This window comes from Elephantulus edwardii, unplaced genomic scaffold, assembly GCF_000299155.1.
Source record: "Elephantulus edwardii isolate Elephantulus edwardi_28Jun2011 unplaced genomic scaffold, EleEdw1.0 scaffold00006, whole genome shotgun sequence".
NCBI classification, from domain to species: Eukaryota; Metazoa; Chordata; class Mammalia; order Macroscelidea; family Macroscelididae; genus Elephantulus; species Elephantulus edwardii.
The window spans coordinates 12959551-12986813 of record NW_006399756.1 but is presented as its reverse complement, the minus strand read 5'-3'; positions in this window follow the sequence as shown (position 1 = coordinate 12986813).

Below are 27263 nucleotides of genomic sequence, written 5' to 3'. Positions count from 1 at the left end.
GGGTTCAGATCTGTCATTCTGAAAGTCACTCCGAGAGAGTCACTCCAACATCTAACAACAACACTGTTGTTGTTGTTGTTGTTGTGTACCATATAGGTGGCACCAACCCATGGCTGCCCCTCCGGCGGGTTTTCAGAGGCAGTGAATAGCATGGGAGGAGATTTCCCATCCTTCTCCTGCAGAGCAGCTGGTGGCCTCAAACTGCGTGCCTTTGGGATTGCAGAGCAGCTTCTTGCCACTAGGCCACCAGAGCTCCCTACAACAACATGTTGTTGTTGTCGATTGCCTTTGAGTCGAGCCCGACTCATAGTGACCCTATGAACAAAAGGCCTAAAACCCCTCTACAACCATTGATGTTTATCAAAGTTCACAGAGGTTCTGGAGGCATGTTGTTTAGGAAGTGGATCCACTCCTGCTTCCAAACATAGCACATTAAAAAAAAAAATCCAGACAACTTAGGATGATTTTCGAAGTTTTCTGAGTACATTTCACCTGCTGTTCCTCTTTACTGCTATTCCTTTTTAAGGTCTCATCCTAGAGGTGCGGATCCTCTATTCTTCACATAATGTGCTCAAGACCCGAGAAAACTGAAGCTCTGGGGGAGGGACAGATGCAGGTTTCTGTCAGAGATTGATTGTAGTTGGTGTCTCCACAGTGAACCACCAGGAAATCAAAGAGGACAATTGTCGCAGCAGAAGCTTCCCCCGAAGCAGATCCTGGGAGGGGAGTTCTGAGCAAGTTACCTGTTGAGAGCTTCAGGGAACTCCCGGAGGAGGATGGGAGATGAGACGGGCAGAGAAGGCAGGTCTAAGGTGTGTGCCATCCAGCCACTTCTGTGGGGGCCTGGGCTTTATCCCACAGGGAGACTCTGAGTGGCATTGCAGGAAACCCCTCCCTTATGCCACAAAGGGTGATGAGCTTCGACTTCTACAGACTCCACTTCTGGCTTGTGTGGGGTACAAATCAAAACTAAACCAAACCAGAAACTTAGTTGCTGTGGAGTTGATGCCAACCAGTGTGACATGTATGGCAGAGGAAAATTACGCTTCATGAGATTTCCAAAGCTTTAGGGAAGTATATTGCTAGGCCTTCTTCCAAGGTGCTTCTGTGTAATTCACACCTCCAACCTTCAGCAGAAAAAACCCCCCATGTTCATTGGTTATATCATCCATACTTTTCTTCCATGGTTTGAAATCCTGGGGCAAAGAAACAGTTAGGGACAGGCTAGTGTGTTAGCACTCAAGAAGTCGAGGTTGAACTGATGTCTGCTGTTTCATCAAGCTGATCAACAATCCTCTTTTACTTCCAGGTTAAAAGGAAGCATCTTGGAACAGATAGACAAGACTTTGACTCAGTACGTCCTTCAGAACTTTCTCTGATCGCCTGCCCCTGAAAAGCTCCCAAGACGTAGAGAAGTTCTGGCCTAGAGCAATGGCCATCCACCTTCAGGACGATAACTTGCTCCTTATTGTCCCGTAAATTTTTTCTTTTTGAGATATTTTAAGGTATAATTTCCCTCTTTTGGCCCCTGTAGGGCAGATACAGGGAACTCTGGTGGCCTAGTGGCAAGAAGTTGGGTTGCAATCCTGAGGCCATGAGGTTCGAGGCCACCAGCAGCTCTGTGGGAGAAGGATGGGCAATCTCCTCCTGTGCGATTAACTGCCTCTGAAAACCCACCAGAAGATCAGCTATGGGTCGGTTCCAACTCTACGGTGCACAACAACAACAACAACAGGGCAGATATGGTCCCAGATTTTTCCTGCCACCTTAGAGATCTGGGACTCATTGGAAATTGCTGGCCTTTATTTCCTTGTCTAAGGAATGAAAGTCAGGACACCCTCATCATGTCTCTTTCACAAGGATGTTATGAGAAGAGACGAGATAGTATCTGAGAAGTACTTTGAGCTCCAAAGAAAAGTGCTCTTATGAGCTATATAAATATAAGTTATTACACAGTATTATTTTAACCTGGCCCAAGTTTAGATTAGTTGTATGAATCATTCATCAACCTTTACTTTGTATAATTAAAAACGTGTGGTTCTTGGAATCTTTGTTTGGGAAGCAGGTTAACGCGGCTGGACTAGGACTGGCGAGCTCTCAGAAGTCAATGACTTGTGGTTTAAAGACAGAGGCAAGATTGATGGAGGAAATTCTATTATCAGCTCTCATTTGAGATCTTCTCAATCAACCTTTTTAGGATTTAATGGTTCATGTTTTTGTTTTTTTTCTTCTTTTTCTTATTGACCTTTTTCACAGTCTCAACACTCCCTCAATAGTTCAGAAAGCACTGCAAGAATCCCTTCCAATTGTTTCATGCCTTCCCCAAAAATCCCAACAACAACAACAACAACGTCTCAACACTCCCTCAATAGTTCAGAAAGCACTGCAAGAATCCCTTCCAATTGTTTCATGCCTTCCCCAAAAATCCACGAGATGTATTTATTCACTATCTCTCCAGTTGTGAAGTTGAATCCAACCCATAGCAATGGATGTGTATCAGAAAAGAGTGGTGCTTCATAGAATTTGCAATGGATGATTTTAAAAAAAATGTCGATAGATAAGCTTTCCTTTTAAGGTGTCTCTGGATGGATTTGAACTTCCAACCTTTTGATTGTTGTTGTGTACCATCCAGTTGGATCTGACCCATAACTGACCCTCCTGCAAGTTTTCAAAGGCAGTTTAATTGCATGGGAGGAGATTACCCATCCTTCTCCTGCAGAACAGCTGGTGGATTCGAACTGCATGCCTTCAGGATTCCAGCACAGTTTCTCACTCTTAGGCTATTATTTACACAACCCAGGGATTCCCATGCAGTTGTTGCTGGTGTCTTTTCCTAGCACTAATATCTTGATGGTGACTTGTTCACTGAGGCCCGCTGAGTTTTTTTAAGTTCCCCATTTGAGTCTCTGTCCAGTATAGCCTGGCTCAAAAAGTGCCTCATTTAGGATCTGTCTGACTTTAGATATAGTGTATTGATCACAACGTTGTATAAATGAAAACCCCAATATGACAATTCCATGAGTGTGTGTGTGTGTGTGTGTGTGTGATTGAGAGCGGTTCTGTAGTTCCCTTATCTTTGCGTGTCTCCCCAAGTTCCCAACACACAGTTGACTTTCAGTGGGTCCTATGTGATTTGAATGTGTAAATGGTAATATGAAGACGGAAAAGGAGACGTGAAAACACAATGAATCACTGAACCCAAGGACATCATTAGCCACGGTCTTCCCATGTGTTAGTTATTAGCTATTAGAGCGTGGGTGGTCTGGGAGAGATGGACTCGTTCTTCGACTGGCCACTGTGGTGTCAAACAGTATATTAACTATTGGCAACAAGGGTGTTGACTGGATTTCTGCTGTGCATTAAATTTCCCCCAGTGACTTCAACGAATTATACACACGCCCCAGGGGCCCAGGCTGTTCCCGGCTGGTGACTTACACTCTGGAAGGGTCTGGTGGAACAAAAGGATATCAGGTAAGGTCTGCAGGGAGCATCTGCCCTTGTATAAACACACCAGAAAGCAGATTGCTGACAAATCCCACCCAAGTGTCACCATGAATTGGATGACGAGTAATGGGGGGGGGGGGTGCGTAATTGGCAGATTGTAGAGAGCATAGAGGGAGCTGTGTACCTCCAATCCTGCTATTTCTTTGTCTTTTAAACCATCATCATTATTCGTCTGCCAAGGTGACACGCTCTAATGATTGAGGAGTTAATGACAGCACACAGAGACTCCACCACAAATGTACCGAAGCGAACAGGAGAACCAATACCTTTGCTAATCTTTAGCTTTTCTTTGATCGGCTGGTCATGCAGAATGTATCTACTGTGAAAATAATTCCTTGATTTTTAACTTCAATAATTTCTTTGTTTCAGCCTGGGAAATGGGATTTTTGCTCTTTATATGTGAGAATATAAGTCGACTTGAACTATTTTTTCTCTTCAGTATTTAGAAGTCTTTGACCATCCTCTCCCTTCTCAATTTTGAAGTATTTGGTTGTTTAAAAGAAACCAGTGAACTATAAAGTTCCTTTAAACATTTAGGCCATCGATTCACTTTTTCAGGAGGATATTTTGAAGAGATAAATGAAGGGGGTAAATGAAGTAGAAACATTCATATTAAATTTCCTTTGAAATCCATGGGTTTTTAAATGAAGGGAAAGTGATTGGCAAAACATGTTTTGGTTTTTGCCGAAACTGAAATGTTTGAAAAATAGTTCAAGATGTTCCTCTACATTCCCAACCACATCCATCTGGGGCCCTCCATCTCGAGTTTAAATCTATTTTTATACATTTGGTGTGTAAAGAGGAAGACCCTCGAGGGATGAGTTGACACAGTGGTTGTAACAATGACCCACACAGCAATGTTTGTGAGAAGGATTTTGTCCTGCTCTATGTAGGGACTCGTAAGTGTTGGGACCAACTCAGTGACACCTAACAACAACAACAACAACAACAACAACCAACTGGGCAGAGAACTCAGTTCTTCACTGTAGTAAGAGTGTCACCATATTTTCCTAAAATAGAAGAAAATGTTAAATGTAAAGGATGGTACCCACAGCTACTTAGAATATACCCTGCTTATATACACTACTTAGAATATACCCTGCGAATATGAGAACTGAGTCACAAACTGAGATTTGTACCTCAATGTTCATAGCAGCATTATTCACCATTGCAAGAACATCAAAACAGCCCAAATGTCCAACCACAAATGAGTGGATTGAGAAATTATGGTACATTCACACAATGAAATACTTACTATGCAGCACGCAAGAGTGATAACTTTGTAAATTACTACCTAACTTGGGAGGGACTGGAGAGCATTATGCTGAGCGAACTAACTCAGTCCCACAAGGATAAATATTGTATAAAATCGTTATTGTAGAATGAGTATAAGGATCCAGGAGGGGTGGGAGAGGCTGGAAGCCGAAGGATGTGGATGTACAGGGGGAAGAGGGGATTAATCATTGGGTTGTACAATTTGATGGGTCAGGGGTGAGGGAAATGGAAAGAATTTGTTTGAATTTGTATTAGAATTTTATAAATAAACTAATGAAAAGAAAAAAGATAAAGACCAGACCAAAAAAAAGAATAAATAATAAAGGATGGGAACATAGTCCTATGCCTCCTATCATGTTCCTAAAATGATCTTAAAAATATTATGCTAGACAATTGTGGAAAGGCAATTATTTCCACATCACTTCGAATTTGATCTGGATGCATAATGTGAGCTTAGTTAATTTATTTATTTCACTTGTTCTTCCTTGAAACAGGCATCTATTATTGACTATTTCACAAGTGCCAGGGATTGTGTGATGTGAAGGCAAGTGAGAAACAGTCCTTGCTCTTAGAGATCGGGCTGTTTTGCTAGAGGACCTAGGCATATCTTTAAAGGGCAATAGAGAAGTCCCCTAATTGACCTAGAGCAGGCGTGCAAGAGAGGAATGGTTAAAACTCCTTGGGGATGGCAGAGTGGAAGGTTTCAGGGTAGAACCATGAAAGGTGAAGAGAAAAATCTTCATTTGAAGATAGAAACAGGGAGAGGGGTATAGGTCCACAGTTAGAAGCCCAAAAGTGTTGGAGCATCTATTGAGAATGTGTTGAGTGGAATGACGGGAGGTTGGTAAAAGCCAGGTGAGAGCTTGTGAGTAGGAAAGGTTTGGAGGCCAGATTCTAACACATCCTCCACTCTGTGGGAGAAGATGAGGCCAACTCGTCCTGTAAAGATGTAGACCCTTGGCTATCCTAGTGGAGGTGGCCCGGAGTTAGACTTGACTCAGTGGCAGTGGGCAGGTAGGTGGCTTTCTTCCTGAGGGTTATTTCCTTTCTTTTCTTTCAGAAACTCAATCACTGGCTCCTGCCTTCCTCGACAGGTTCCTGATACTGTAAATACAGAGTCACGGATTTGATGTTGAGCTCTGCCTGGCCATATGTGAACCATCTTTCCTCACTGAGCTGTGACTGGACTAGATGATTTATAAGGATATCAAGGATAACTGCAGAGTCTTGGCCCTGAAAATGTAATGATTGATAGGTGTGTCCCCCCACCCCCACCCCGCCGTTATATTATAAGGTCTGTACTTCTCTGGTTTGGAGTCTTGGAATTCGAATGCCTGCAGATCCTTGTTGACCTCTTGACTACGAACTGTGAGGGTCTTTCCCTCTTTCAGCAAACGGCTGGGGGTCTGGGGGCAGATCTCTCCCTGCTGATGGACAAATCTGCTTGGATGACACTCAGCTTTCACTACGCCTGTTTGGTTATGGTTTTCTTTGGAATGTGATAAGAATGGCTGTTTCCTCATATTGCGCTGAAATTGCCAGTTAATTTGTCGCTGCGCATTCATCTACTGAGTGGCTGAAAAGCCAGCTGTCCTTTACGTACAGGGAAACGGGGTATTAGTAATTGGGTTGTCACATGAGGCACAATATGTGGTTTGGAAGCCATTATAGGATTAGAGGCAATTTGGAGATTATCATCTCCATGACATCACCTGTGGGGGTTGAGACACTGGCAGCTCCACGCTGTCCATAATTCAGTTGCCATGGTTTGAAACATACCTAGGACAGGTTTATATCCATTTACTAAACAACATGCCTCTGGAAACTCTATAAACTTTGATAAATATCGATAGTTATAGAAACGCTTCAGGCCTTTTGTTCACTGGGTCGCTATGAGTCATGCTAGACTCAAAGGCAACCAACAAACAGATATTAAGTAGGAAATGTGCGAGGTTGTATTCTCTCTCCACACTCATTTAATCTGTATGCTGAGCAAATTTTCTGAGAAGCTGGACATTATGAAGAAGAATGTGGCATCAGGATCAGAGGGAGACTCATTAATAGCCTGCATCATGCAGATGACACAACCCTGCTTGCTGAAAGTGAGGAGACTTTGAAGCACTTGTCACAGAAGATCAAGGTATGCAGCTTTCAGTATGGATTGCATCTCAATGTCAAGAAAACAAAGATTCTTACTACTAGACCAATAGGCAACATCATGATGGATGAAGAAGAGTTTGAAACTGTCAACAACTTCATCTTTCTTGAATCTACAATTAACACTCTTAGTACCAGGTGTCAGGAAATAAGGAGACACATTGCACTGGGAAAATCAGTTAGGGGCCTCTCCAAATTATTGGAGATGATAACAGTTTGAGAACTAAGGTGTGTCAGATTCAGATGATAGTCTTTCTGATCACTCGGTATGCATCTGAGAGCTGGATGATGAATAAGGATGACAGAAGAATAATTGATGCCTTTGAACTGTGGTATTGGAGGAGAGCACTGAATATCTCATGGAGGGCCAAGAGAGCAAACACGTCTTAGAGAGGATGCAGCTGGAGTGCCCTTTGGAAACAAAGAGGCTTTGCCTCACATACTTGGACATGATGCTATGAGGGATTATTCCTTGAAGAAGGACATGATGCTGGGAAGGCAAGGGAGAGGAATACCCTTGACCAGGTGGACTGATGCAGTGACAATGGGCTCTTACGTGTCGGGAAATATGAGGATGGCACAGGATAGAACAGACTTCAGGTCTTTTGTTCAGAGGGTCGCTATGAGTTGTACTTGACTCGGGAGCACCTAACCGCCACCACCACAATATATTCTATATTTTTGTATGCTCTTGTGGCCTAGTGGTAAGAAGTTGCACTGCAATCCCGAAGGCAGGCACTTTGAATCTATAAGGTGTTCCACAGGAGGAAAATGGGCAGTCTCCTCCTGTATGATTAACTGACACTGGAAATCTGCTGGAAGGTCATCTGTGAAATTATTCCAACTCAACAACAAACACTAAATATCTATCATCTATCTATATCTATCTATCTATCTACCTACCTACCTATCTATCTACCTATACCTATCTATCTCTATCATCTATCCCCACCAGGGGGATCTATGGGAAAAGGATGGTCAATCTCCTCTCGACCCATAGCTGAAGCTACAGTGAGTTTTCAAGAGGCTGTTAGTCTCATGGGAGGAGACTGACCATCCTTCTCCTATGGAGCACCTGGCAGATTCGAACTCAGTGCCTTTGGGATTGCAGTGCATTTTCTTACCACTAGGCCACCAGAGTTCCTATGTATATGTATCAACACTCTTGGCACCAGCAGCTAGAAAATGAAAAAATGTATTGTGATGGGAAAGCCTGCTGTTAGAGATCTCTCCAAAGTACAGAAGAGCAATGATGTCACTCTGGAGACTAAGGTGTGCCTAATACAGGTCATGGTCTTTGTAATCACTTGCTATGTGTCAGAGAGCTAGACAATGACTAGGGATGGTAGAAGGAGAATTGATGACTTTGAGCTGGGGTGTTGGAGAAGAGTATTGATTATACAATGGACTGCTAAGAAAACTAACAGGTTCATCCTCGAGAAGGTTAAACCTTAAACCAGGCTGCTTCTTGGAGGCAAGGATTCTGAAGCTTCATCTGACACAGTTTGGACATGTTGCAAGGAGAGACCAGTCCTTGGAGAAGGCCATCATGCTTGGGAGAATGGAGGGACAGCGCAGGAGGGGAAGACCCTCAACGAAGTGGATTGACTCCGTGACTGCGGTAATGGGGGTAGGTGTGTTGAAGATGGTGAGATTGGCACAGGATAGAGCAGGGTTTAGGGCTCTTGTACATAGCGTTGCTGTGAGTCACAGGCAACTCGAAGGCACATAACAACAAAAAATACACACACACACACACCCCTCTATGTATCTATATCTATTATCTTAAGGGTAAGGTAAGGCAAGGAGTTGCACTGCCAACACACAGTCAAGTCAGTGGTTCACGGAGAACCAACTGCCCTGTGAGAGAAAGACGAGAAATCTCTTCCCCTGGGATTGACTGCCTCCCTCTGAAAACCTGCTGGAGGGTCAGCTATGGGTCGGTTCCAACTCAATGGTACAAAACAACAACTATTATATGTATGTATGTACATACATTGAACAAATCATTCAAGAAGTTGGATCCCATAAAGAAGAACGTGGCGTCGAGATTGGAAGAAGACTCAGCGACAACCTACATTATGCACATGAGCAGAAGACATAAAGTTGCCAGTGGAGAGTGTACCTGACTCAGGCTATGACCTTTCCAACACTCGCTATGCATTTGAGAGTTGGACAATGAATAATGATGACAGAAGTACTGACGCCCTTGAGCGCTCTTGTTGGAGAAGAGTACTGAGTGGCCCGTGGACTACCGAAGAGCAAACATATGTCTTGGAGGGTGTGCGGCCGGAGTGCTCCTGGGATACAAAGAGAGGAAAACTTCATCTCATATGCTGTGGGCATGCAGCTAGGCAAGACTGTTCACGCCTGGAAAGATGGAGGGTCAGCACGGAGAGGAAGACCCCCAGCGAGGCGGGCTGACACAGTGACTGCAGCAGTCGGCTCAAGCGTGTCAGAGGCGATGAGGATGGCACAGGATAAGGTAAAGTTCAGGTCTGTTGTTCATAGGGTCACTGTGAGTCATACTTGACTCTACGATACCTAACAACAACAATAGCAATGTAGAAGCAAATCCAGAAATTCATATATTGGCATATAATAATGTGTGTGTTATTATGTCATTCCCTCACACGTCTTTATTTTCTAACACGATTGAAATACGCGCACACATCTCAAAACAAAATACATCGCCACTGAGTCAAATCCAACGAAACCAGAGAGTTATACTCCCCCTAGCAGAATAGGATTGCCTCCTTTTCCTCTCTCAAAGCAGGGGTGAATTTATCATTGTACTACAGGGGTTTCTAAACTAACTCTCTCTCTCTCTCTCTCTCTCTCTCTCTCTCTCTCTCTCTCTGTGGAGTGGCACTTATGGATAGATTTATATACGGGCATCAATAGTTCTAGAAATGCCAGCGGTATGATTTGAATATAGAAGGATCTGGCCCCTATAACATTAAAGTACTAAGCAGCTTTTGAGGTATCTGGTTTTGTCTAAACCTATGATTATTCAAACTTACTTGTGAAGAATGGTACATCTTTTATATTGCTAAGCAACATCTTGCTGAAGATTTTTAAAACATGCCTAGAACAGACCAGCCACAGAGAACTGCCAGAAGTTCAAGCTGGAGAAAGCCTTGGTGGCCTAGTGGCAAGAAACTGTGCTGCAATCCCAAAGGCATGTGGTTTGAATCCACCAAACGCTCTGCTGGAGAAGGAGGGGAACTCTCCTCCTGCACCAGTCAGATCTGATTCGATGGTATACACAAAAAAATAATAAATAAAAATTATCATGAAAAAAACCCCACAATTAAAATAATTTTTTTAAAAAAGTAGTTCAGACTGGGTTTTGAAGAGGCCATGACACTAAGGCTATCATGGCTTATGTTAGATGGATCTTGGCTGAAAGCAGAGTACCAGAAGGATGTCTGTGTCTCATCGACTATGCAAAGGCATATGACTGTGAAGATTACAATAGAGGATGACTAACACTGAGAGGAATGGGAATTCCAGAACACTTGACTGTGCTCATGAGAAACCTAGACCTAGACCAACAAGCTGTTGTTTGAACAGAGCAAGGGAACACCCTTGTGTTTCCTGTCCCTTCCTGGACGGCTTCTTAAGGCCTGAGCTCTTGGTCACATCATGCTACATTTGGGGCACTGGCCATGTAGGTATGATTGTCTCTGGCCCTCTCTGTCTAGACACACAAACTACAGCCACTTCTTTCTGAAGTATGGCGTTATCTTAGATGTCATTACCAAGTAGTGTGGTCTCTCTGCTGTCATAGAAAGAAACTCTGCCTGTTACTTAACCCCTTCAAGCCCGTCTTCCTCCCATGAAGCAGATAGTAGATTCAAACCACCTGCCTTTGTGTTGCTAGCACATCTTCTTACCCACTAGGCCACCACAGCTCCCTTGGACATATCAAGCACATGAAATAGAGTCGATATAATAATTGCACTTTTTTGAACACCAGATTTGTGAACTGAGCTTCATACCTGCTGCTTACATGGGTATTACCATTTTCTTTTAATACTAGTTTATTTACAAAATTTGAATTAATTGGTTTTCAAAGCCGATCCTTCCTATTTTCCTTACCTCCTCTACCTGTCAAATTGTGCAACCCCGTGATTCCCATTTTCTGTGGGAGCTAAGGCCATCTTTGTCACTGGAGACTAAGGTGCGTCTGATACAGGCCATGGTCTTTGCAATCACTTGTTATGCATCAGAGAGCTGGACAATGACTAGGGAGGATAGAAGGAGAATTGATGCCTTTGAGCTGTGGTACTGGAGAAAAATATTGAATATACCATGGACTGCCAGGAGAACAAACAAGTTCATCTTGGAGAGGGTTAAACCAGGCTGCTCCTTGGAGACAGGGATTCTGAAGCTTCATCTGACATATTTTGTAGCTGCTTTAAGGCAGGACCAGTCCTTGGAGAGGGATATCATGCTTGGTAGGGTGGAGGGACAGCACAGGAGAGGAAGACCCTCTATGAGGTGGATTGATTCAGTGACTGGAGTAGTGGGGGTGGGTGAGTCAGAGACAGTGAGACTGGCACAGGACAGAGCAGGGTTTAGGGCTTTTGTACATTGGGTCACTATGATTTGCAGGCAACTCGACGGCACATAACAACAACAAACCTTCTCAGAGGGTCTATGAGCTGCTGGATCTTGACTTTGCTCTTGACCTTTGTGTGCGGATACGTGTGCACGTTGTGTGTGTGCATGTGTACACAGGCTTAGCAGGGTCCTGTCTGGGTGGGTGCAACGTGTTTTCACTTTGTGACCATGTATTCCAGAGTCCCCCAAAGTCTGCGTGCAGATGCCGTCAGCATTATCAGTTCTTGAATTTTCTTAAGCACCACATTTCATGTGGTTCTCTAGATGTTAGAGCTCCGTCCCCCCGCTGCCCCAGACTTGGCAGAAGGCTCTCATAGGGTTTCTATTAAACGACCACAAGGAAATGTGCATCGTCCTCTCCTTGGGAATCCCCTCTTTACCAGTGGTGCACTCTCCTGCTGCCTCGCAGCCTCCGAATCGCTTGAGCATGGCTCTAATTTTCGCTGCTCTTGGGAGAAGTATCAATAGTAAGATATCACTTTCATAAGCGCTATCAGACCCTGATTGAGCATTGCCAGGGAGGTTCAGGCCACTTGGTGGTTGCATTTGTCTTAGATCCAATTACAGCTATAAAAGTGGTTTGCATTAGAAGTTCTGACTCTAGGATTTGATCATCGTAAGTAGGATAAACCACCAAAAGAATGTGATTGCCTTCACTAAAAGGATGTAATAGCCCAGAGAATATCTTTCATATTTCAAATTAGAAAGGCCAGGCGCTGTGCTCTTCCCAGAGCCCGCCCTCTAATGCCCACCAAATCTACACTGATTGGGTCTGCCATGATCCTTCAGCTACAGGGGTTTAGTCTTTGACTAAATTGCAAGGATCTTTTCTACAAGGGAGTCAGTTTAGTAATTCTCATTGCAAGACCAGCTCTATGCTGAGATGCATGGATGTGGTGCCTAAAGTCTTGGAACTAAGTTTGTTCTTGGTGTTTGTTGTCAGCCGAAGTGGAGTCGGCTTCATACATAGTTACCTTGTGTACAAACCCCCAATGGATGCCCCTTCCTTGCGGCTTCCTGATCATCAATGTGCTTCTCACCTTATTGTTGCAACTGCAGTCTATTCTGAGTTCCTTTCAACCTGGGGCACTCACCTTCTGCTGTATAGAATGATACTCTGTTGCAATCCATAGGATTTTACTTCCCTATTTTTCAGAAATTGATCACCAGGCCTTTCTTCCTAGTCTGCCTTAGTCTAGTGGTTCCACTCAAACCTGTCCACTCTCCTTGACCCTGCTGGTATTTGAAACACCTGTGGCTTAGCTTCTAACATCATAGCCACACACAAGCCATCAAAGTCCAACACACTGACAGAGGGGTGTCCTACATGCTTAGAGACCTTAAGATTGTTTTGTTGTCATTTGACTGAAAGTTTATAAAGAGTACTGGGTTTTATTTCAATCATTCAGACCCCTTTTATTTTTGCAACTTCAGTACCCACAATGCAATTCTCCCTTCTCACTTCCTCCCATGAACTCTCACTTCCATCAATCCTTCTGTCTTACCCCTTCCTGCTGTCAGGGCTCTATCTTTGGCCAAATGCTGCTCCCTTGACCCTATCTGGTTGATCATTCTAAGGACTGAGAGCTTTCTCTGTATTTAAATTGATCCCCAACCCACCATCCCTCAGGACTTAGCTCATCATAGGTTGTGGTATTTCTGCTCAAAGCTGCCTGATTGTGGGAAAATTTGTGTCTGAGAGGCCTTGGCAAAGAACTAACTTCACATGTAACATGTGGAAGTTGGATTTTAAAGAGATGTGTCACCCTGAAAGTTCTGTGAGGTCATCACTGTGACTGGCAACCATGACAGAACACAGGCCACTCCATAGAGCCCCCGGGCCAATGGAACCATTGATCCAACCACAATCTATTGCAGAGCAATGGATTCACTCACAAAACATGGCCCCAGGGTTCTCTAACATGGACTCCATGACTACTCAAGGAAGCACATGGGCCCCAGATTTCCTGACAGCCCACATCAGACACCCAGTCTCTACTCAGCCTGGTCACTGCTCATCTCATTCTGCCCTTGTACTGCTGTGTTGACAAAGAGAAGACGGGACAAGAACAAAAAGAAGGCCAGGCAGGACTTGCTACACTTGCTCTCCAGCCTCTCTGCCTTTTTGACTGTACGTGGTAAGTCAACAACCCCATGACGGGACCCTGGAGATGACCACTCTGGGTTGATGACAGTGAGCTGTAGGATGCATCTAGTAAGAGAAGCAAGTCCGATTTCTTTTCTTTCTGGGAATTGTTTTGGCCTAGAGTTGATTTCAAGGAGAATCAATAAACAGCCTATTGAAAGGTTTGAAGACTCTTAGCACCTCACCTTTTTTTAAGATTTAATTAAATCTTATTTGCTACAAATGTTGGCATTTAAGAAAAAGAACAATGAATCTCATTTACTTGATTTTTAAATTTTCTTATTTTATAATGGTCTTCTTACAAAGTTAATACACATTGTGTTTCGTACTATCTTCATTCACATTGTGTTTCCTACAATCATTTCCATTCGTTATGTTTTATAAAAGTAATCGCCATTGGACTATGCCTACCATTATCTTGTCTTTTCAGGTTCCCACCAGATCTTTCCTGTTCCCTTTATCCCCTCCCTCCACCTAATTGTACAGCCCCCTAATTTCCCCCCTGCCCACCCTCACACTTATGCTCCCGCCCCTTCCCCCTTAAATCCTCCTCCATGGTTTACTAATTAGCCTCTACTTTTACAATAACGGTCTTAAGCAGCATTCGTTCTTAGGAGACTGAGTTAGTTCATTCTCCAGTCTCTCCCAAGTTATATATTTTTTAAAAAATTGTTGCACCTGAGTGCTGCATAGTATTCCATTGTGTGACTGTACCACAATTTCTCAATCCATTTAGCTATAGTTGGCCATTTGGGCTGTTTCCATGTTCTTGTGATGGTGAATAATGCTGCTATGAAGGCTGATGGTTGCTTTTTTAACTATACTGAGAACTCTTCTCCTCTGCTCCCTCCCTCGGTCCCTTCCTTTTCTTCCTCCTTTCCTGTCGACCTACCTTCAATTTGCTCACCTTTCTCTCCTCTTTTCTTTCCATCTCTTCATTAGCTCTCTTCCCTCCCTCCCTCCCTTGTCCTCCTTTTAAGTAAGAAAGAAATCACATTCTATCATTTGCTTCCTAAGTAATGATTTTTTTTTCTTTCAAATTCAGAGTTGAGCCACACACGAAAACTCTTAGCTACATTCTAAATATGGCAACTTTAATAATTCTCTAAGGCCAATTAAATGTAAAGCACTTAATTGCCAATTACACTGGGAAAAAAAACCCTCTGCAGAATATCAATTATTATTAAACTAGCCCATTTCATAGCTTATGTATATTTAGCATGTGTGTATGTGTGTGTGTGTGTGTTCCAATTTGCTGGTGGAATTTTCGTTTCCAAAATTCTACTCACTGATTCTTATAGGGAATCACATCAGGATTCAGAGCTCAGCTCCTTTCGGGCCTCAACTTTATCCAGAAACTTGACATCAAGAACGTGGTTGAGTGTGTGCCTTCTGGTCTACCTCCAGCACGATAAGCAATCCTCCCTGGTGCTACGCAGGGGATTCTGATCCAGATACCCGCACTCCGGAGCCACTCCTGCCAGCCAGTATGACAATGCCTGAGCTCACAAGAAAGCCTGGGAGCCTCTCTGACATTTAGCATCTGTAATGCAGAGCGTGTTACACAGACACATCAGGCCCCCAACGTAATATGCCTTCACCTCAATGCAAGCAGCGTTTGAGTTCAGGGAGAGGAAATGTGTACTAAGAGAGCAGGTTAAAAATCGACATTATCCCAGACTTTCATGAAATCAAAATTATGGCCATGATGCTAAGTTATTATAATGTATTTATTACCAGGATTGCTTTCATATTTAACCGATTTGGCCCATCTCAAGACCTGTTTTAAAATGCACCACCTTGCCCACCTTTCCCATTTTCATATGAAAAACAGGAAAGCAAAAACTAATTTACTCAGAGAGACACAGCGCCTGTTTGCCCGTTTATCTCTTACAGACCACCCTCAGTCCGATGTTGACAGTACATGATATTCCATTAATCTGCCTAATGAAAATTTAACCAGTGTTATAAACAAATAATTGGCTATTATCCTCTCAAAGATCCCGAATAAATTACTTCTGCTTATTCCCCCCCTTCTCTCGGCGCTCCAAAGCCAGCCTTCTGATGGATGTCACCGGGAGAAGGAAGGGGGGACAGCACCATTCCACTCCGAGCTTCGCCCCGGCTGCTGTCGCTGTCTCACACACACTCTCCTCTGCGAACCCTGTGAGTGACCATACGAGGGGCAGTGAAGGGGGCCCCCACCTGTGGGACACTGACTTGGGCCACCTTTCAGTATGATTTGCTACTTTTCTCTTTATACCTACGTTGTTGTTTTTAGGTGCTGTTGAGTTAACTTTGACCCCTAGAGATGCCCAGATGACAGAATAGGTCTCCCTTGTAGGGTTTTCTAGGCTGTGATCTGCACACAAGGAGAATGTCAGGTCTCTTTCCCACAGAGCTGACATGCAGTGAGTTTGAACCACTCACTTTTAGCGGGTAAACATTCAACTGACGCGCCAACAGAGCTTCCACTCTTTTTTCCCCACACCGTCTTTCATCCCGTCTTCCATTCACTTCTTACTCTGCCCCATAACTATCCTCTGAATTCCTGGTCTCCATTCTCAACCCAACGCAATGGCCCACACCCACACACTCATATCCTCACATTGTTTTTGTTAGGTGATGTCATGTCAGTTCCAACATATGGGTCATTGTGTGTCCAGCAGAAGAAAACACAGCCCAATTTTGCGCCATTCACACAATCATTGCTATTTTCAACCCATTGCTGCTGCTCTCATATCAACTTGTCTCAAAGAGAATTTTCCTCCTCCCCCCGCCGCCCAGGAATCTCTATCTTACCAAGCATGGCGCTCTTCTCTAGAAATGGATCCTCTTGATATCACATCTCAAGTATGTGAGGCAATGTCTCAACATCCTGGCTTGTAAGGAGCAGCCTCGTTGTTTATAAAAGACATAATTGTTCACTCTTCTGGAAGTCCACAGCATATCCAATATTGGCATTGTCATTTGTTGCCATGGAGGCAGGATTTCCATGCTTATTTTCCAGCTTTCATGAGAATGTGGGTGTTTGACAACACTACGGCTGGGTCAGGAGCATCTTAGTCCTCAAGGGGACATACTTGCTCTTAGTACTTCAAAGAGGGGGATTTGCAGCAGATAAATGTGTCATTTGATTTCTTTGATTTGACTGCTGCTTCTATAGGCACAAGTGCAGATCCAAGTAAAATGAAATCCTTGTCAGTTTCTATCTGCTCTCCACTAATGTTGCTTTTTGGTCCAGTTGTTAAGGTGCTTGTTTTCTGGTGTTCAGGTGCAATCCATTCTGAGTGCTGTAGTCTTTGTCGTTCATGAGTAAGTGTTTCAAGTCCTCTTGCTCTCAGCAAGTAAAGTTGTAGCATCTGCATATCACAGTTTGTTAATGAGTCTCTAATCATCCTCCTCCTTCTTAAAAAAATTCTTGGATAGTTTGTTCAACATACAGATTCATTAACTATGGTCAAAGGATAGAATGCTGATGTATACATTTCATGGTTGTATACCAAGAAATATACCCTTGTTCTGTTAGGATAACTGCCTCTTGCTCTGGATATAGTAATGTTCCACATGACATAGATTAAATATTCTGGAGTTTTCAATTTTTTACAGTGTTAGCCATAATTTGTTAGGACCCACATAGTTTAACGGCTTTATATGACTAATTAAACACAGGTAAGTATCTTTCTGGTATTCTCTGCTTTACCTCAAGAGCCAGCTGTTTGATATATTAAGCTAAACTATCTGAATGAGGTACAGACCCTGTTTGCAACATTGTGAGGAATCAAACAAATTGAAGGAATTACTTAGCTGGAAGGCACTTTAGGCTATTAATGCTGAGAAACATCCTGGTCACATAACTCTCCATTACATTTGACACTGTTGGAGTAAAGGGCAGGCTATGCAGTTAGAGACCTCTCACTAAAGTACTGAAGAGCAACGATGTTAGTCTGGAGACTAAGGTGTGCCTCATATAGGCCATGGTCTTTGCAATCACTTACTGTGCATCAGAGAGCTGGACAATGACTAGGGATGATAAAAGGAGAGTTGTTGATGCCTTTGAACTGTGGTGTTGGAGAAGAGTATTGGATACACCATGGACTGCTAGGAGAACAAACAGGTTTGTCCTGGAGAGGGTGAAGCCAGGATGCTCCTTGAAGGCAAGGATTCGGAAGCTTGGTCTGACATACTTTGGACATGTTGCAAGGAGGGACCAGTCCTTGGAGAGGGATGTCTTGTTTGGGAGGGTGGAGGGACAGCACAGGAGAGGAAGCCCCTCGATGAGATGGATTGATTCAGTGACTAGAGTAATGGGGGTAGGTGTGTCAGAGACAATAAGATTGCCACAGGATAGAGCAGAGTTTAGGGCTGTTATACATATAGGGTCGCTATGAGTCATGGGCAACTCGACAGCACATAACAACAACAACATTCATAAAAAAATGTGTGTGGTGGTGGCAATGCTGGAAGCTATGTCCCTGTTATTTCAATACCAACGGGGTCACTCATGGTGGTCAGGACTCAGTGGAACTCATTCATGTCAAGACAGAGGAGGAGGAAGGGTGAACTTCTGGAAAGTAGCCAGTGAGATCACTGAGGAGCAAAACAGACCATTGTCTGATATGTTGCTGGCAGCGGTGTTACTTAGCTGGAAAACATTCAAAACACAGTCATCACACAATGGACCTGGGCGTTCCAACCTTGCACAGACGACGCAGAGCCAGGCATCGTTTCGTTCTGCCGGACATGGGATGACCGTGAGCTGACTGACTCCGTGGCAGTTAATGACAACAGGTGTGAGAGCTGAGGCCCAGGGAATTTAACCAGAAGCTGCACTGTGGTTCTTAGGTAAGAGGGTTAGGAGAAAGCCTGCAGGTTATATGATTTCAGGATACCAGGTGGTCCTGGAGAGAACTGGATCCCAGGTACTCCGGCTTAGTACAGACGACCCTGCCTGGACCCCTGAGTTGGTCTTTAGATTCAGTGAAAAGTTGGCATTACTAGAAGTACTAGCTCACTTTACATCCCAGTATAAAAATCTATCAACACAAAGAAATGAACAATTGCCTCTCACGCTATTTACAGCCTCTGAAACCCCACTGGAGGGTCAGGTATGACTCAGTTCCGACTCGACGGTACGTAACAACACTGAAGTCCCATCACAGCTAATGTGCTCTTTGCAAGGCTTTCTCTCAGGGAGCTGAGGCAACATATGGAAAGCACGTGGCAGACCCCTGGAAAGACTTGGCTGGATGACTGAGAGCTGCTATTATGATAATTAACGTTCTGACCCCAGAAACACACGCTTTGCCCTCCCGGCAGTTCAAGTAGACCCCGTGTGGGGTAAAATTGCAAAGCAGGTGTGATTGTTCCAAGACAGAAGGGCTCTTGGTTCCCTCAGACCCCACAGCAGGGGTTAGAGCCCCAGATGCGCTGCACCCTACCTTTACCACCACTGTGGGATGGGCCTTCTTAGAAGGGGGGGGAGGCCCAAGAGGGAGAGTAGATGGTGGTGTCTAAACCTTGGAAGGTGCTTGAGGCTTGAGGAGCAGCTAATAAACAGGAAACGCTCATCAGGTTATTCTAAGATAAACAAGGAAGATGGAAATTTCACCAGAAAACACAATCATTCTTCCACTGACCCAAAAATTAATCAAAGAGATGGAATAACTTGACCCCTGAAAGACAGTTATATAAAAAGCAACTCTAGGCCTGACCCTTACCCATTCCTGGCAATGGGATAGGACCTTACAGAGTTCCATTCCTTGCGCATGGGTCATCATGGGTTGGCATTAACCCAAGGGCAGCTAACAAGTTCAACAGCAGCTTAACTTAAGAAAAACAAGTTCACACCCTCCTAAGGAGGAATTCTTCACAGGGACCTAAACAGGGAAGGAAAGGAGAGTTCATTGGTGATTCTTCAGTGTTTATAGAGAAACCTTGTGGGAGTCAAGTATCAAGTTCATGTACAATCTTCCTCAACCTCCTGGGGAGGAAACCTCGGACTGCTGTTGGTGAGTGAGCGGCCCAGTGAGTGAGCTGCTCTGAGCACAAGGAGTGGACCTTGTGGATGTAAAGGACTCGGGTGGCCACCTACCCACCGGCAGTGACCATCTTCCTGCAATCTTACTGGTTGGACTGGTCCACTGGACCCTCAAGATGCAACATCAGTCATTGAGAGGGCTACACTTTAGATCCGGTGCAAATACAAAGGTGCTTCATGAGACTTCACCCTGAAGGACCACCCAAGTAGTCCAACTTGAGAGGTGATTTGAAAATGTGTGAAGGAAAATGATCCCAGGGCATCCTGTCACCCTAAGGTTCAAAGGCCAAGGACACTAGAACATTCAGTAGATGGAGAGGGTAGACTGTACACAAATACCTGCGGCCTTGGGAAAATCTTCCTTCCAATATGCCGAGTGATAGCACAGTAGTCACAGAAAGCAAGTGCAAACTCTGCATTTTCCACACACCAGGAGCCATTCAAAGTTCTTTCAGGTGCATTAACTACATTAATCTTTACAGTAATTTTTAAAGTAGGTACTGCTTCAATGAAGCCAGAGAGAAAATGGAAATCTATCCAGAGTACCTCAGAAGAAAGACCTGGCAATCTACTGCTTCCCCAGAAATCAGCCACCGATGACCCTGTGGAGCACAGTTCCACTTTGGCTCATAAATAATGTCACTGCAAGTTGGGTGCCTTGAGGGAAACTGGTGTAAATTTTTTTTTTCTGTTACTATTAGCTGTTCTTGTACCCAGTATGCAGATGAGAAGGCTGAGGTTTCAATGAAATGATTTGTGCCTGGTTAGAAGCAGAGCCCAGATTTTCACTTTGGCGGTGTGGCTTGGTGCTTTGTGCTCCATCACCACCTTACCCTGCCTAGGGCTGAGGTTTTCCACGTTCTAAGACGCCATCTCTTTCCAAAAGTCGATTTTGGAGCTTCCTAGGGAGAACCAAGCATGCAGGAATGCATGAGGGCGAGTTTCCCCCTTCCTCGGGCAGCAGAATGCCAAGCACGCGTCAGGGGCATGTGATGATTACCCAGAAACCACACGGCCTATCGGATGTCACCCGTCGTAATTTATTTTTATGAGAGTAGTAAGTAGTATCAGCGTTTTATAAGCATGTATTTATATTTGTTAATTTAATTTATGCAAATGCCTCATTTATGTAAATCATACGCAGATCCACCATCAGGATATCTTTAGCAAAATAACATGATCAAGTTATTTAAGGATCTGACATATATAATCTGGGAATGCAAATTATTTTTACTGCATGTTCTTGATGCCATTAAGTTCATAAAATGTCAACAGTCTGGTTTGACTGAAGCTCGCTCGGAGGGCTTTTGGTGCCTTTGCTCGGCCGTTGTTGTTCCAGGCTGGGCAGCTCGGGCCAGGGTGCTGCCGGGAGGGTGGAAATTGCCGGCAGCAGGGTTTCCAAGCCTTGAGCCTCCCTGCTCTTTGGAGGGATGAGGTTACAGTGTGTAAACAGAATACTGTATTTCATAGCGAGCCCAGGGCTTTGGATTTGATCCCTCCGCGATGGCAGAGTCCTCATTATCAATTCATGGTGTTGCCAGGAGGTCGTCATGAATAATAAGCTTTCCCCACGTCAGGACCATCCATCCACTCAGGTCGCTTCAGTGATAGGTGAGATTTTTATCTCATTTTAGAAAGGAAACTCTCTATGTGACTTATATTCAGTGTTACCAAGCTCTTCATCTTCCTTGGATCCACAATCAATGCACTTGATACTGGTAGTCAGGAGATCAGGAGACATACTGGCCCGGGAAAGTCTATAATTAGGGACCTCTCCAAATTATTGGGGAGAACGGATATCGGTTTGAGGACTAAGGTGCATGTGATTCAGGCTATGGTTCCTTTTCAGTCACTTGCTATGCAACGGAGAGCTGGACAATAACTAAGAATGACAGAAGAAGAGTTGTTACCTTTGAGCTGTGGTGTTGAAATTCTGAATATCCCATGGATGGCCAAAAGAACGAACAGATATGTCTTGGAAAAGGCACAGCCAGAGGGCTTCTGGGAGGCAAAGATAATGGACCTTCATCTCACATACTTTAGGCAGGTCTCTAAGAGAGGCTAATTCCTTGGAGAGGAACATCATGCTTGGAAAGGTGGAGCGACGTCAAAGGAGAAGAAGATTCTCAACCAGGTGGGCTGGAGCAATGGGCTTGAGGGTGTCAGAGATTGTGAGGATGGCGCGGGGTTCAGATCTGTTGTTATTCATAGGCTCGCTGGGAGCTGTGCTCAACTCAATGGTGTCTAACAACAGGATTTCCCAAGACTATGCATTTTTACAGAAGCAGACCACCTAGTCATTCTCCCTCGGAGCAGCCGATGGATAGGCTTACCAGCGTTTTAGGCAGCAGTTGAGTGCTTTAACTTCTGTGACATCAGCCTCCTACGTTTAGATGAGGTGCTGATAACTGCATATCTATCTTTCCAGGACAAACTCTGTTTTCACTCTCCTGCACCTACCAACTTTTAAGGAGCCGTGGTGATAGTGTTATGTGCTGGGCTGCTAACTGAGAGTGTAGCAGTTCTAATCCATCTGTCGTTCCGTAGAAGAAAGATGAACTGTGTCCTCCCACAAATCATTTCAGCCTCAGAGGTTCTATGTGGGGGGTGGGCAGGGTGTGTGCCTCTGTGGGTCAGAATCAACTAAGTGGCAGCGGGTGGGTTGAAAGCCAGAATGAAAGTCTCTGAGTGGCACAAGCAGACGACCAGCTAGCTGAGAGGTTGGCCGTTCAAACCTACCCAAAGGTACACTGGGGACACTTTCCTGCTTCTGAAAGGTTACTGTCTTGAAAACTCCATGGGTCAGTTCTACTCTTTACACATGGGGACAACATGAGTCCTAAGCTGTTTGGCAGTAACTTAGGACAACAAAGGGCAGTACAGAGGTATACACTTCAGGCTGTAAAGGCAAGCAAAAGGGCCTTGGATCCTGTCTCTCCCACTTATTGTTTCTGTGAATCTTTCAGCCTCTCAAAGACTCCATTTTACTCATCTGTAACATGGGTACAAGCTCATTTCTCCAACACACCCCTCCCCCCAGACTAAAGAATCCCTCCAGAAGGTCAGTGCAGCCTTCTGGTTACATAGTCAGTGCTATACGAAGGGGCTGATAGAAGAAGGAACACAATTCCTTCATGTATGTCCTGCCCCGATGGGTTTAAAATTTAGGAAGCAGAATCATATATGCACTTGTGTCTTTATTCCCAGGGAATAAAGACGCAATCACATGTGTGATTCAGGAGACAAAGATACACAAGACTCAAAGATAACAGAGCATGTGAAATCCTCAAAGATTGAGCTCTTCCCTGCCTCCCCAGCCCATCCCTCCCCAGTCCCTGCTTTGCACTTTGTGGTTCAGTAACCCTGACATGTGCATCTTCCCCTGAGGGAAACACCTTCAAAGTGAACCATCTTCCAGCAAAGTGATAGCTGTGCTGTGGTTGTCAAGGGGTGCCACTGAGTTCAGTTCTGACTTGCAGGGACCCCATGTGGCAGAGTGGAACTGCAATCCCTATTGTGCAGCGTTTTTGGAAGTAAATCACCAGGGCTTTGTTCCACACAGCAGCTGGGGTGAGTAGGTCCAGTCACCATACAGCAGAGCAGCAGGTCAAGTGGTGGGTTGATAACACAGGAGTCAGCTGTTGGAATCTCCTCCCAGTGAGGTTTACCTCCCGGGAAACCTGATGCAGGCTTGCTCTGAGCTGGAACTGACTCGACGGCAGTGGATTAAACGTGGCCCGAGCATTTCAGTTGCAAGGAGATGCAGTTTCAAAGAGATGTATTTATTTATTTTCAATAATTCAAGACCAAAAAGCAACAAAAACACAATTGATAGTTTGCAGGGTTGCTCTTCTCAGATTCATTTGCAAACAAGAAGACAACTGCAGTGCCAGAGCCTCATTGAGCTCCATTTCCATGGCTGGGCGCCTGTCTTATTCCTCCCTTCTGCTCTCACGTTGTCCCACGTAACGCCCAGAGCTCACATCCTGCTCCTGCAAACCTCCTGATTACAGAGAAGACAGATAACTGGAATTCTTTTTAAAATATTTCCCATACGAAATAATAAGAAAAAAGCAATTTTGACTCTAATAGTTGGCTGGCCTTTGCAGGCAGGTTTGGGGTGCCCATGTAGCCTGCCCAAAGCATTGTCAGCCCCAAGGAAGCGAGAGAGGAGAAGCTGGGTCTAGCCCCACCCAGCACCCTTCATTCTTGATATAACCCTCTCTGTGGGCTGCCGTTGTCTGAAACTGCCTGTCACTTTTGGATTTGACTAAGATCTTTGAGCATGTTGCCAAGAGGAACCAGTCCTAGGAAAGAGACACCGTGTTGGGAAACGTGGAAGGTCCGAGAAAGAGGGGAGACCCCCAACAAGACGGGTTGGCACAGGGACTGTAAACGTAGAAGGTCCAAGAATGAGGGGAGATCGCCAACACGATGTCTTGGCACAGGGACTGTAAATGTGGAAGGTCCTAGAGAGAGCAGACCCCTGACAGGACAGCTCAGCATAGTGACCGTCATGGGTTCTAGCATGCAGGGGGTAGAGATGATGCCAGAGAGGGTAGGTTCCGAGCTGTCATTCTTAGGGTCACTCCGACTCACTGTCGCATAACAACAATAACATATTAGAAAGGGAGAGGGTTGCCCTGAGTACCTACTAACCCCTGAGGGCACTTCTGTTAAAAGTAAAAGAGAGAAGGAACGGAGGGAGGAAGGGCAAAAAAAGACCACCGACCCCATCGAGACGATTGTGATTCTAAATGACTGAGTGGGACAGAGTAGCATTTCTGAGGCTGTAAAGTGGTCTGAGTGGCAGGCGACTCGATGGCACATATAACAAAAACAAGACGTCTTTATGGGCCCAGGCTGCCTGCCACCTCTTTCACCCACAGAACAGTGGGCAGGTTCTAACTACAGACCTTTCAGTTAGCAGCAAACACTAACCTCGAGATTAATTCCTCAACCAGGTAAATGGAGGGTCCTGGAGAATGAGACCCGGGGCAGAAGGAATTTCTTTGTGTAAGATTTGGCAAACTGCAGCCTGGGGCCCAAATCTGGTATCCTGCTTGTGGATATAAAATTTTATTAGAATATATCCATGTCCATTTGTTTATGTATTAGCGATAACATCAAGGTTATGTCCCTGCAATAGACACCAAATGGGCTGTGAACCTATTTACCAGTTGGTCCTTCCTAGAGAACATTTTCAGCCCCTGGCTTGATGTACGTGCCTTTTGCCGCCTGTGGGGATGGTCTCCTGATTGTATCTTAATTGTACCACTTCCTGTTACTTGCTTGGTGCTTCCTCTTGGGCAAAGGTTCTCATTTCTGAAACTTTAATATAGGGTAATCATAACAATAATGTGTATGCATAACTTTAGGAAGCTCTGGTGGCCTCGTGGCAAGAAGCTGCACTGCAATCCCCAAAAGCATGCAGTTCAAATCCACCAGCTGCTTCCTGGAAGAAGGATGGGCGTTCTCCACCTGTGTGATTACTGCCTCTGAAAACCCACTGGAGGGTCAGCTATGGGTCGGTTCTGACTCAACGGTACACAGCAACAAGAACAATATGCATAACTTTGCAGGGTTTAAGAATGCAAATAAATATTCATCACATGATGCTGGAAATTGTAACCATTGTTATAATCATAGTGATGGCAGAGGACTTTAAGGTCAAGGAGCTTTATTTTGAATTGCATTTAGAACTGCTTTGTGGTGGGGATATGAAGACTTAATCACCAGAATGGCAGGTAAGGACCGAGCTGAAAGGATGCAACCAGGTGGCAAGGTCTCAGGGGCCCTGCTGAGCTGGGTGTTAGCCCTTTTGTAGTTGCATGACTGTTAAATATTTTGATGCCTCTTCTGGTCAGATCTGTATTAAGCTTAGGTGGCAAAGAAGGAGCTGTGAGCTCCCCAGAAAGAGGGCATCCAATGTCCCCTGGTTTCTGCTGCAATTGATATTATCTTTATTGTTGTGTATTGGAGTAGGAACCAGCTCATAGCAGCACAACTTTGATGTCATGTTATTGTTGCTATGTGCCATTGAGTCATCTGTGGCTCATAGTGACCCTATGTATAATAGCTCTGAACTCTGTTCTATGCTGAGCCAGTCTCACTGTCTCTGCCACACCTACTCCCATTACCCCAGCAGCTGGGTCAATCCATCTCATCCAGGGTCTTCCTCTCTTAAGCTGTCCCTCCACCCTTCCAAGCATGATGTCCTTCTCTAGTGGAGTCACAGATAATACATAAACCCTCCAGAAGATTTTCAGAGGCAGTAAATTACACAGGAGAAGATTGACCATTTTTCTTCCATGGAGCAGCTAGGGGATTTGAACTGCTTGCCTTTGGATTGACAACACAGCTCCTTATCCACTAGGCCACTAGAGTTTCTTCCTGCTGCAATGCTGTTGGGAATCAACATATTCCCAAGCTTCTTCCCTCCAGAAAAGTCAGAACAAGGATGGATCCTTTCACTGTGGGAACTGGAGCCTTGGATGCTCATCCTGAATGAGGCCATGTTTCAAGTCCATGTGTCTTCAGGGTCAAGGCTCACAAAGGGTTCATATAACTTTGCACTGATCCACTCAGTGATGCACAGAATACCCATTGTGTGAAGACACTTTGGAGAACTGACCTTCCATGGTGTTTTTGTGGGGGCTATGTGGACAAGGCGCCATCCTGGGTTGGAGGGCAATCCCAAGGAGTATGTATCTTCTTATCTTCTATTCTTGTACTTAGATTTGTTTAGATTCACCAAAACAGTTTAAAATTATTTGAACATATCTTTAGAAATCAGATTTTATTTAAAATTCCAGATTTTCATCCTATTTGGGGACGAAAATACAACTTGACAAGCTCTGACAACAATGGGCTCACATCCCCCCATGGCCCCCAGCCAGTGGGGCAGACCCTGCCTCATTTTGACAGAGTGGGCAATCTGGGTCTCTAGAGCCCTGATTACTGATGACTGTCACAGCAAAACTCTCTCAACGATGTCACAGAAGCACTTAGGGCCATGGTGGAGAGGGCGGACTCTAGGATGATAACACTGCCCGCCAGGTCACCAGGACTTCCTCAATCTCTCTGCGCTCAATTTCTTTATCCAAAAAGAGAGATTAGTCCTAATCGCATAAATTTATTGCAAAGATGAAAAGAAGAAACAACAAAGTGATTAGAATAGTTTATGATAAATACTAAGTGCTCCATGAAGGATCCTCCTTCTAACAATTCCACCACCACTCTGTTGTCTTTGGGTTGATTCTCGATTGGTGGCCCAGTGGTAAGAAACTGTACTGCACAGAAACAATCATTTTGTAAATTTCTACCTAACTTGGGAGGAACTGGAGAGCACTATGTTGATTGAACTAACTCAGTCCCACAAGGACAAATACTGTATAAAACCATTTTTGTAGAATAAGTATGAGGATCCAAGGTAGGGGGAGGGTGGAATTAGAGGGGTGAGGATGGGTGAGGGAGCAGGGCGTTAATCATAGGGTTGCAATAGTTGATGGG